Source organism: Mauremys reevesii, unplaced genomic scaffold (genome assembly GCF_016161935.1).
Source record: "Mauremys reevesii isolate NIE-2019 unplaced genomic scaffold, ASM1616193v1 Contig1, whole genome shotgun sequence".
Lineage (NCBI taxonomy): Eukaryota > Metazoa > Chordata > Testudines > Geoemydidae > Mauremys > Mauremys reevesii.
Genome location: NW_024100715.1, coordinates 3,674,216 through 3,683,147, shown reverse-complemented (window position 1 = coordinate 3,683,147; position 8,932 = coordinate 3,674,216). Strand labels below are relative to the sequence as shown.

At 47.5% G+C, this 8,932-nt stretch overlaps 1 pseudogene; it reads left to right on the top strand.

The window, feature by feature from the left end:
* The first annotated feature begins 309 nt into the window (after nucleotides 1–309).
* LOC120392369 lies at nucleotides 310–3,214 on the top strand (annotated as a pseudogene).
* Nucleotides 3,215–8,932: the final 5,718 nt, after the last annotated feature.

Genomic DNA, 8,932 nt, shown 5'->3' with positions numbered 1-8,932 from the left:
ATCTGCTGGCTCCCTGCAAAGGCACCTCCACAGGGAGACAATGAATAATCTGGAAGTTTAGCCAATAAAAAAGGGGGTGAGTAGCAAGAAAGACACCAGTGACCTGGAATGTGCTGGGATTTGTGAAATCCTGATTTACAGATCACTTTGGGAATCTGCAGGGTGGAGAGGATCCGGAGCCAGGATCTCCACAGCTGGTTGGAACAGTCGCTGCTGGTTCGGCGCAGACAGTTACTGGCAGAGAGGAGCTGATCCCAGCCCAGTGCACAGCCACATCCATTGACTGTGTGTGTCACTGAGGGAAGAGGGATGGGGAAAGGAGTGGATCCCACTGAGCAGAAACTGCACCCAGCACCCAATGGCAAGGGGGAGCCGGGGAGAAGAGAAGCAGAGCCAGGTACTGAAGCTTCTTCAGTGTCTATTCTAACAATTATTAAAACCGCAACACTCAGAAGCCAGAATCCTGGATCAGGAGTAGGTTTGGCAGCCTGCCAATTAACCCCATTAAATAATGTTAATTGACTGCCTAGTATTTAATGACCATCAAATATCGTCCAATATTGCAGAAAGAACGACCTGATGTAGGCAGCAGCCTGCCAATCTCATTGAACGATGGCTCCATTCTTTCTTTATCACTAGCTTGCACTATTCTGACTTAAAATAAGTCAAGGAAATAGCTTCTCTTTTCTAATTAGGCACAAAGACCTGTCGAAGGCTGAGCCTATAGAAGACCATGAGGTCTTCAACTTTTTGTCACTGTTGTTATTTTTAACAAATTAGTGCTTCAAAATATTTGACCATATAGACCCAATTTGACAATATTTCACTGGTCAATTGACCAATTATTTTTGGAAGAGTCAAATCCCCCACGTTAATCAGGACCCCGCTGTGCATGGTGCTGCACAAATACAGAGAAACTGTGACTGACATTTGGTTACATGGAATAGGTATGTGTGTAACCTGACAGTTGCATGTTCCTGTCCCGGTTACCCTCTCTCCCCCATTCTCAGCTTTGTTAAACCCCCTTGTAGTGACCTGTCTGTTAGATTTTAAGCTCTGCTAGGCAGAGACTCTCTTTCCATATGCTGATAAGGCAGCTGCTGCCGTGAGATTCCAATTCTGTGGGGATTCCTTGGGTGCTGCTGTCATAGACATTTGCTATAGAATTATACTGTAGAATTTGCGCAGGCCCCAACAGCTGAGCTGCTGATACTGTTGGCTCTGCTCCCCTGTCCCCTCCGGAGCAGCCCCAGGAACTCTAATGGCCTTTTCTCTTCCAGGTTATTGGCCTGGCCCCCAGTCCCAAAACCTGCTGCACAGAAAGTGCTGGTGGCTGTTCTAGGCGCAGGCACTGCCCTCCTCATTCTCACACTGATCGTTACCACAGCTGCTTTGGCAGGTGAGTGAAGAATCTCTCCTAGGGCTCCCATTCAGCCCTGACTTATCACCAGGTCTGTGCTCTGTGCTCCCTGGTGTCTCTGGCTTCCCTGGGGCCAGGAAGGATTCATACAGGACACATCTCCTACTCTCTTTACCACTCCCTCCAGTGAAGTGTGTGCCTGGGGGGACTCTCCTTACACACATCCCGGCTGTATCAGGATTGATGGAGGCAGTTTAGCTCTGCCTGTCAAATCAGTAGTAAAGCAGGGAAGCTCAGTTTCATTTTCACATATAGCTGGTTACGGCCCACCCATCCTGAGCTCTTTGTCCCCAGTCTCTCTATGGCAGCGCACAGTCCTGGAACAGGAACAGGCCTGTGATACAGCATCACTAGACCTCACTTCACTGTCAATGGAAGAACCTGCAGTATCACCACAAAAGCAGGCGTCTGTTAGAGATTCCCCAGGAGCACGACCGTTTCCATCACTCCCAGGTGTAGCACAGCCAGGTGTTACCATTTAAGGTGTTGCATGTCAACCTTCTTGGGACTGTGCACACTGTGGGGGATACCAGGAGCCCAGCATGTCTGTCCTTCTTTCTAGCACTCTGGTAAGATTCCAGAGGCACCGGAAGCCTGGCTGGGGGGAAGAAAGGGGAGGGGGAGTTGACTCTGACACAGAGCAGGGAGCAGAGGAGGAGACAGTTTCACTGACGTGTTCCCTTCTCATTTTCAGGGGGGAAATCGACACCGTGTTTGGCTGCCGTCGCATGCCCTAAAGGCTGGGTCGGGTACGGAGGGAAATGTTACTATTTCTCAGAGCTGGAAGGGAACTGGAGCTCCAGCCAGAGCCACTGCTCTTCCCTCAGCGCCTCCCTGGCTGGGATTGACACCCTGCAGGAGAAGGTGAGACACACACAGGTGTTTTGTGACTGCATAGACAGGGCTTGGGTTGCTAGCTCTGGAAGCCCCTGGAGACTGAGGTACCCTGGAGTCTCTAGCAGTGAGAGATCCGAGTGAACAAAAGTCCTGGCAGCTGAGTTCCAGCCCTGGCTGGACAGAGAGTCCATGTGGCACTGTGCTCTCAAATGCAGACCTCAGAGCCCCAGAGAGGGAGGGGCTGGGGAAACGCCGTGGGCTGGGAAGAGTAAGGTGACAGGGAGGTGAGGAGGAGCCTCATGGTGAGAGAGGTGATGGATGAGAGAGTTCACCCTCCTTTTCCCTTGGATTTGTTTCCACAGGCTTTCATGCTGCGCTATAAAGGTCTCCCAGACCACTGGATCGGCCTCTGGAGGGAACAGCACCAGCCCTGGAAATGGCCAAATGGCACCGAATTCAACAACCCGTGAGTCCCTTTCCTTCCATTCACTCTCCGCATGTTGGGGTCAAACACAGAATGTGGACAGACTGGTGGGTATTAATACTGCAGCATCACCCCAGTGCCTAGGCACTGTAGAGGGGGAGACAATCCCTGCACCAAAGCCCCAATCTCTGCAACAAAGTAGGATGGACAGATTAGATAGATCAGATACAGACCAGAGGCCCAGCTGTGTAGGGGTAAGAGGAATCAGCACTCATCTTTTAAACCACTTTAGGACAGCGGATGAGATGAAAGCCATACAGCACTGGTCAGAATGATGTTTTTTGCTGACTCTGACTGATCCTAGTCCCGTCACTTTCTGTTACAGGTTTGAAGTAAGGGGTGGAGGAGACTGTGCTTATCTGAATGAGAAGGGTGTTGTGAGCTCTTCAAGGTGCTACACGAGGAGAAACTGAATCTGCAGCAAACCGGATGTAACGATGAAGAGAAATGACAATTCATCAGGAAGGGACTGAAAAAATCTGAGAATCACAAAAATAATGTCACCGTTTCCTAACAACGCCATGGAATGAAAACATCACTTTAGCAAAGACCCGATCAGCTTGACAAGGCGCACTGCGCTCAGATCACTGTGAACCTTTTGCTGTTTAACACCTGAAACTAAAGTCAGGAAAACATCTAGGCACAATGTGATCAAACTGAAAAGTCAGTGTCCCTGTTTCCCCTGCATAGTCAGTCAGTGGGCTAGAAAGCTCTTAAAAACAATAGCAGGAGATCTGTGGGGTGGGGAGAATCACAATTTATCATCTGAAGGGCTCCATCTGAAAGTGGAACTTTAAAAAATTGTTGAGTTTTAACAGATTCAGGTGCACAACTTCTCTTTAACGTCATTTGAATGGGGGGCAAGGGGAGAGTGGGAAAGCGTATTGCTATATTTGTATCAGTCTGTCCTTCTCCTGAAGGGGTCCTGTAAATATTTCAGGGGTGTGTTAACGCTAGGGCTTGTGTTAGCCCCTCCACTTGTCCCTGTGGAATGTGCCTTAGGGAATTTGGGGGGGGGGAGGGGGAGTGCCTGTATTGCTTTAGGCTAGTGCCTTTATTAGCCCGTCCTTTACTCATAATACTCTAGAATTGTATATAGTACGTGTCTTACTGTATATCCGTTTTCTATGAAGCTGTTAAAATATAATAATTTATTTTTTTTTATTAAAAGAATTGGAACAGACTCAGCCAGTGTCTCCTGTGATAGTTCCCTGCAGAATCTTCCTCTAGATATTTCTGGGTAAAGATCTCCAATCCTAATCTCTCTGCTGGGAGGACTGACCATAGAAGGCCACCCCTGGAATTCAGGTGGGCAGGGGCAGGTAATAATCTCTCTCCCCCTCCCTTACCAGAAACTCTGTAGGGACAGGAACATCCTCCTTCTGCGTGAACCTTCTGAGCCCCACGTTGAAGGAGGCCTGATGCTCAGCTGTGAGTGAACCTCAGTTTAAGGCGAGAAGAGTGAAACACCAAGAGGCAATTTCCCCACTTCCAATGTAAGCTGACAGCCTTGTGGGGCCCCCTTTCAGCAGCCATTCATGTGTGCATGGGTGTGATTCAGACTCTGTCCAGAAACACCAGGTCAAAGTGAGTATGACAGACTGGAGCCCTGTGTCCCACCTGCAGGTACATGTGAAGCTTCCTGGTGTCCTCACTGTCAACAGCTACAAACCATCAGGCCGGTTTGCTGTGACCCCTTGTTGCAGGCCTGAAGGAGTGAGCATGGGAGTGTCTCAGTGCGGAGCCCCCTTCATCAAGCCCTGGCTCTGTCAGCACCTTTTCGAACAGCACCCCTGGGTCAGGACCTGCATGAGTCCCAGCGTTTTCCAGTGAGACCCCCCCCCCCCCCGTCAGCCCCTGCGTGTGAGAGTGAATGTGAGTCAGGGACTTGCCATCTGTGCTACACCCTGTGTGTGAGGGTGCGTGCCATTCACTGAGGTGCCCACAGCGTGATGCCCTGCATGTTTGAGGGTGAGGCAGATTCAGTGCAGTGACAAGCATACAATGCAATGTGTTCGTGAGGACGAGCGCAGTACAGTGCGATTCTCCTTATGCGACACCCCACGTACGTGAAGCCGAGGCCTTTCAGAGCAGTGCACCCTGAACAAGGTCTTGCATCTGTGAAGGGGAGGGTGTTTCACTGCAGTGCCCCCTGTGCAATGTCCCACATGTGTAAGGTCCATTCAGTACGCTGCCTCTTGTGCGATGCTGTGTGTGTGTGAGAGCAATTCAGGCCTTTGACTCCCAAAGGATGCCCTGCACCTGTGAGGGTGAAGCCGATTCAGTGGGTACCACCTGTGGAATGCCCTGTGTGTGAGTCCAATTCAGCGCAGTGCACCCTGTGCAGTGCTCTGTGTGTAAGGGTGCAATTCGGAGCTGTGAGACACAAGCAATGCCCTGCATGTGAAATCAAGTGCAATTCACTGCAGTGACCCCCCTCCCATGACAACAAATGTGTGTGAGGTCTACAGAACATAAGAAAGGCTGTACCGGATCAGACCAAAGGTCCATCTAGCCCAGTATCTGTCTACCAACAGTGGCCAATGCCAGGTGCCCCAGAGGAGTGAACCTAACAGGCAATGATCAAGTGATCTTCCTCCTGCCATCCATCTCCATCCTCTGACAAACAGAGGCTAGGGACACCATTCTTACCCATCCTGGCTAATAGCCATTTATGGACTTAGCCACCATGAATTTATCCAGTTCCCTTTTAAACATTGTTATAGTCCTAGCCTTCACAACCTCCTCAGGTAAGGAATTCCAGAAGTTGACTGTGCGCTGCGTGAAGAAGAACTTCCTTTTATTTGTTTTAAACCTGCTGCCTATTAATTTCATTTGGTGACCCCTAGTTCTTGTATTATGGGAATAAGTAAATAACTTTTCCTTATCCACTTTCTCAACATCATTTATGATTTTATAGACCTCTATCATATCCCCCCTTAGTTTCCTCTTTTCCAAGCTTTCCTCATATGGGACCCTCTCCAGACCCCTAATCATTTTAGTTGCCCTTTTCTGAACCTTTTCTAGTGCTAGAATATCTTTTTTGAGGTGAGGAGACCACATCTGTACACAGTATTCGAGATGTGGGCGTACCATGGATTTATATAAGGGCAATACTATATTCTCCGTCTTGTTCTCTATCCCCTTTTTAATGATTCCTAACATCCTGTTTGCTTTTTTGATCGCCTCTGCACACTGCGTGGACATCTTCAGAGAACTATCCACAATGACTCCAAGATCTTTTTCCTGACTCGTTGTAGCTAAATTAGCCCCCATCATATTGTATGTATAGTTGGGGTTATTTTTTCCAATGTGCATTACTTTACATTTATCCACATTAAATTTAATTTGCCATTTTGTTGCCCAATCTCTTAGTTTTGTGAGATCTTTTTGAAGTTCTTCACAATCTGCTTTGATTTTAATTTTCCTGAGCAGTTTAGTATCATCTGCAAACTTTGCCACCTCACTGTTTACCCCTTTCTCCAGATCATTTATGAATAAGTTGAATAGGATTGGTCCTAGGACTGACCCTTGGGGAACAGCACTAGTTACCCCTCTCCATTCTGAGAATTTACCATTAATTCGAACCCTTTGTTCCCTGTCTTTTAACCAGTTCTCAATCCATGAAAGGACCTTCCCTTTTATCCCTTGACAGCTTAATTTACGTAAGAGCCTTTGGTGAGGGACCTTGTCAAAGGCTTTCTGGAAATCTAAGTACACTATGTCCACCGGATCCCCCTTGTCCACATGTTTGTTGATCCCTTCAAAGAACTCTAATAGATTAGTAAGACATGATTTCCCTTTACAGAAACCAGGTTGACTACTGCTCAATAATTTATATTTTTCTATGTGTCTGACAATTTTATTCTTAACTATTGTTTCAACTAATTTGCCCGGTACCGACGTTAGACTTACCGGTCTATAATTGCCGGGATCACTTCTAGAGCCCTTTTTAAATATTGGCGTTACATTAGCTAACTTCCACTCATTGGTACCGAAGCCGATTTAAAGGACAGGTTACAAACCTTAGTTACTAGTTCCGCAACTTCACATTTGAGTTCTTTCAGAACTCTTGGGTGAATGCCATCTGGTCCCGGTGACTTGTTAATGTTGAGTTTAATCAATTAATTCCAAAACCTTCTCTAGTGACACTTCAATCTGTGACAGTTCCTCAGATTTGTCACCTACAAAAGCCAGCTCAGGTTTGGGAATCTCCCTAACATCCTCAGCCGTGAAGACTGAAGCAAAGAATTCATTTACTTTCTCCGCAATGACTTTATCGTCTTTAAGCGCTCCTTTTGTATTTCGATCGTCAAGGGGCCCCACTGGTTGTTTAGCTGTCTTCCTGCTTCTGATGTATTTAAAAAACATTTTGTTATTACCTTTGGAATTTTTGGCTAGCTGTTCTTCAAACTCCTCTTTGGCTTTTCTTATTACACTCTTGCACTTAAGTTGGCAGTGTTTGTGCTCCTTTCTATTTGCCTCACTAGGGTTTGACTTCCACTTTTTAAAGGAAGTCTTTTTATCTCTCACTGCTTCTTTTACATGGTTGTTAAGCCACGATGGCTCTTTTTTAGTTCTTTTACTGTGTTTCTTAATTTGGGATATACACTGAAGTTGGATGTCTATTATGGTGTCTTTAAAAAGGGCCCACACAACTTGCAGGGATTTCACTTTAGTCACTGTACCTTTTAACTTTTGTTTAACTAATCCCCTCATTTTTGTATAGTTCCCCCTTTTGAAATTAAATGCCACAGTGTTGGGCTGTTGAGGTGATCTTCCCACCACAGGGATGTTGAATGCTATTGTATTATGGTCACTATTTCCAAGCGGTCCTGCTATAGTTACTTCTTGGACCAGCTCCTGCGCTCCACTGAGGATTAAATCTAGAGTTGCCTCTCCCCTTGTGGATTCCCGTACCAGCTGCTCCATGAAGCAGTCATTTAAAGTATCGAGAAATTTTATCTCTGCATTTCGTCCTGAAGTGAAATGTTCCCAGTCAATATGGGGATAATTGAAATCCCCCACTATTATTGGGTTCTTAATTTTGATAGCCTCTCTAATTTCCCTTAGCATTTCATCATCACTATTACTGTCCTGGTCAGGTGGTCGATAATAGATCCCCAATGTTATATTTTTATTAGAGCATGGAATTTGTATCCATAGAGATTCTATGGAACATGTGGATTCGCTTAAGATTTTTACTTCATTTGAATCTACATTTTCTTTCACATATAGTGCCACTCCTCCCCCTGCAGGACCTGTTCTGTCCTTCCGATATATTTTGTACCCCGGAATGATTGTGTCCCATTGATTGCTCTCATTCCACCAAGTTTCTGTGATGCCTATTATATCAATATCCTCCTTTATCACAAGGCACTCTAGTTCACCCATCTTATTATTTAGACTTCTAGCATTTGTGTACAAGCACTTTAAAAACGTGCCCCTGTTTATTTGTCTGCCCTTTTCTGTCGTGCAAGAATGGTGTGGGGTGGGGTGGAAGGTTGTGGGAAGAGGCGGGGTGGAACAGGTGATTGGGGGAAGGAGTGGATCTTGTACGATGCTCTGTGTGTGGGCAGGACCGGCTCTAGGTTTTTTGACACTCCAAGTAAAAAAAATGTTGGCTGCTCCCCCACCCCCTGCCACCCTAGCCCTGGGCGCTCTCTCTTCTCCCCCCGCCCCCAAACGTGACCTCCTCATTCACCACAGCAAGCCCTGTTTACACTTGCAGTGGGGATCAAACCATTTATCCTATTTTTATTTCACTTTAGTATAAATTTCACCCCCCCCCCGACCCCCACAGCCCCATCTTTAGTGCTCCAAATGCACATGGAAGCCATAGGGACTAACCCTCAATCCTTGTACCCAGAAAGGGATGGGGATCTAGTATAGAGGGGTCAGGCAGAGGAGCGGGGGTGGGGGTGCTTGGGGGCTCTACACTGGCAGAGAAGCAGGGTGTGATGTACTCGGAGGAGGAGAGGGGGTATCGGGAGGGTTGCGGGAGAAGAGGGGCAGGGGGAGGTGCGGGAGGACAGGGCTCGGAGAGGGTACAAGGGGAGAGGTGCGGGGGAAGGGAGAGTACATGGGAAGGCGCAATGGGGGAAGGTACAAGTGGAGGGGCTGTGAGCGGGATGGGAGATGCAAGGGCTGAGAGGGGCAGGCGCTGACAGCTGCTTCCCCAGCCCCCTGCA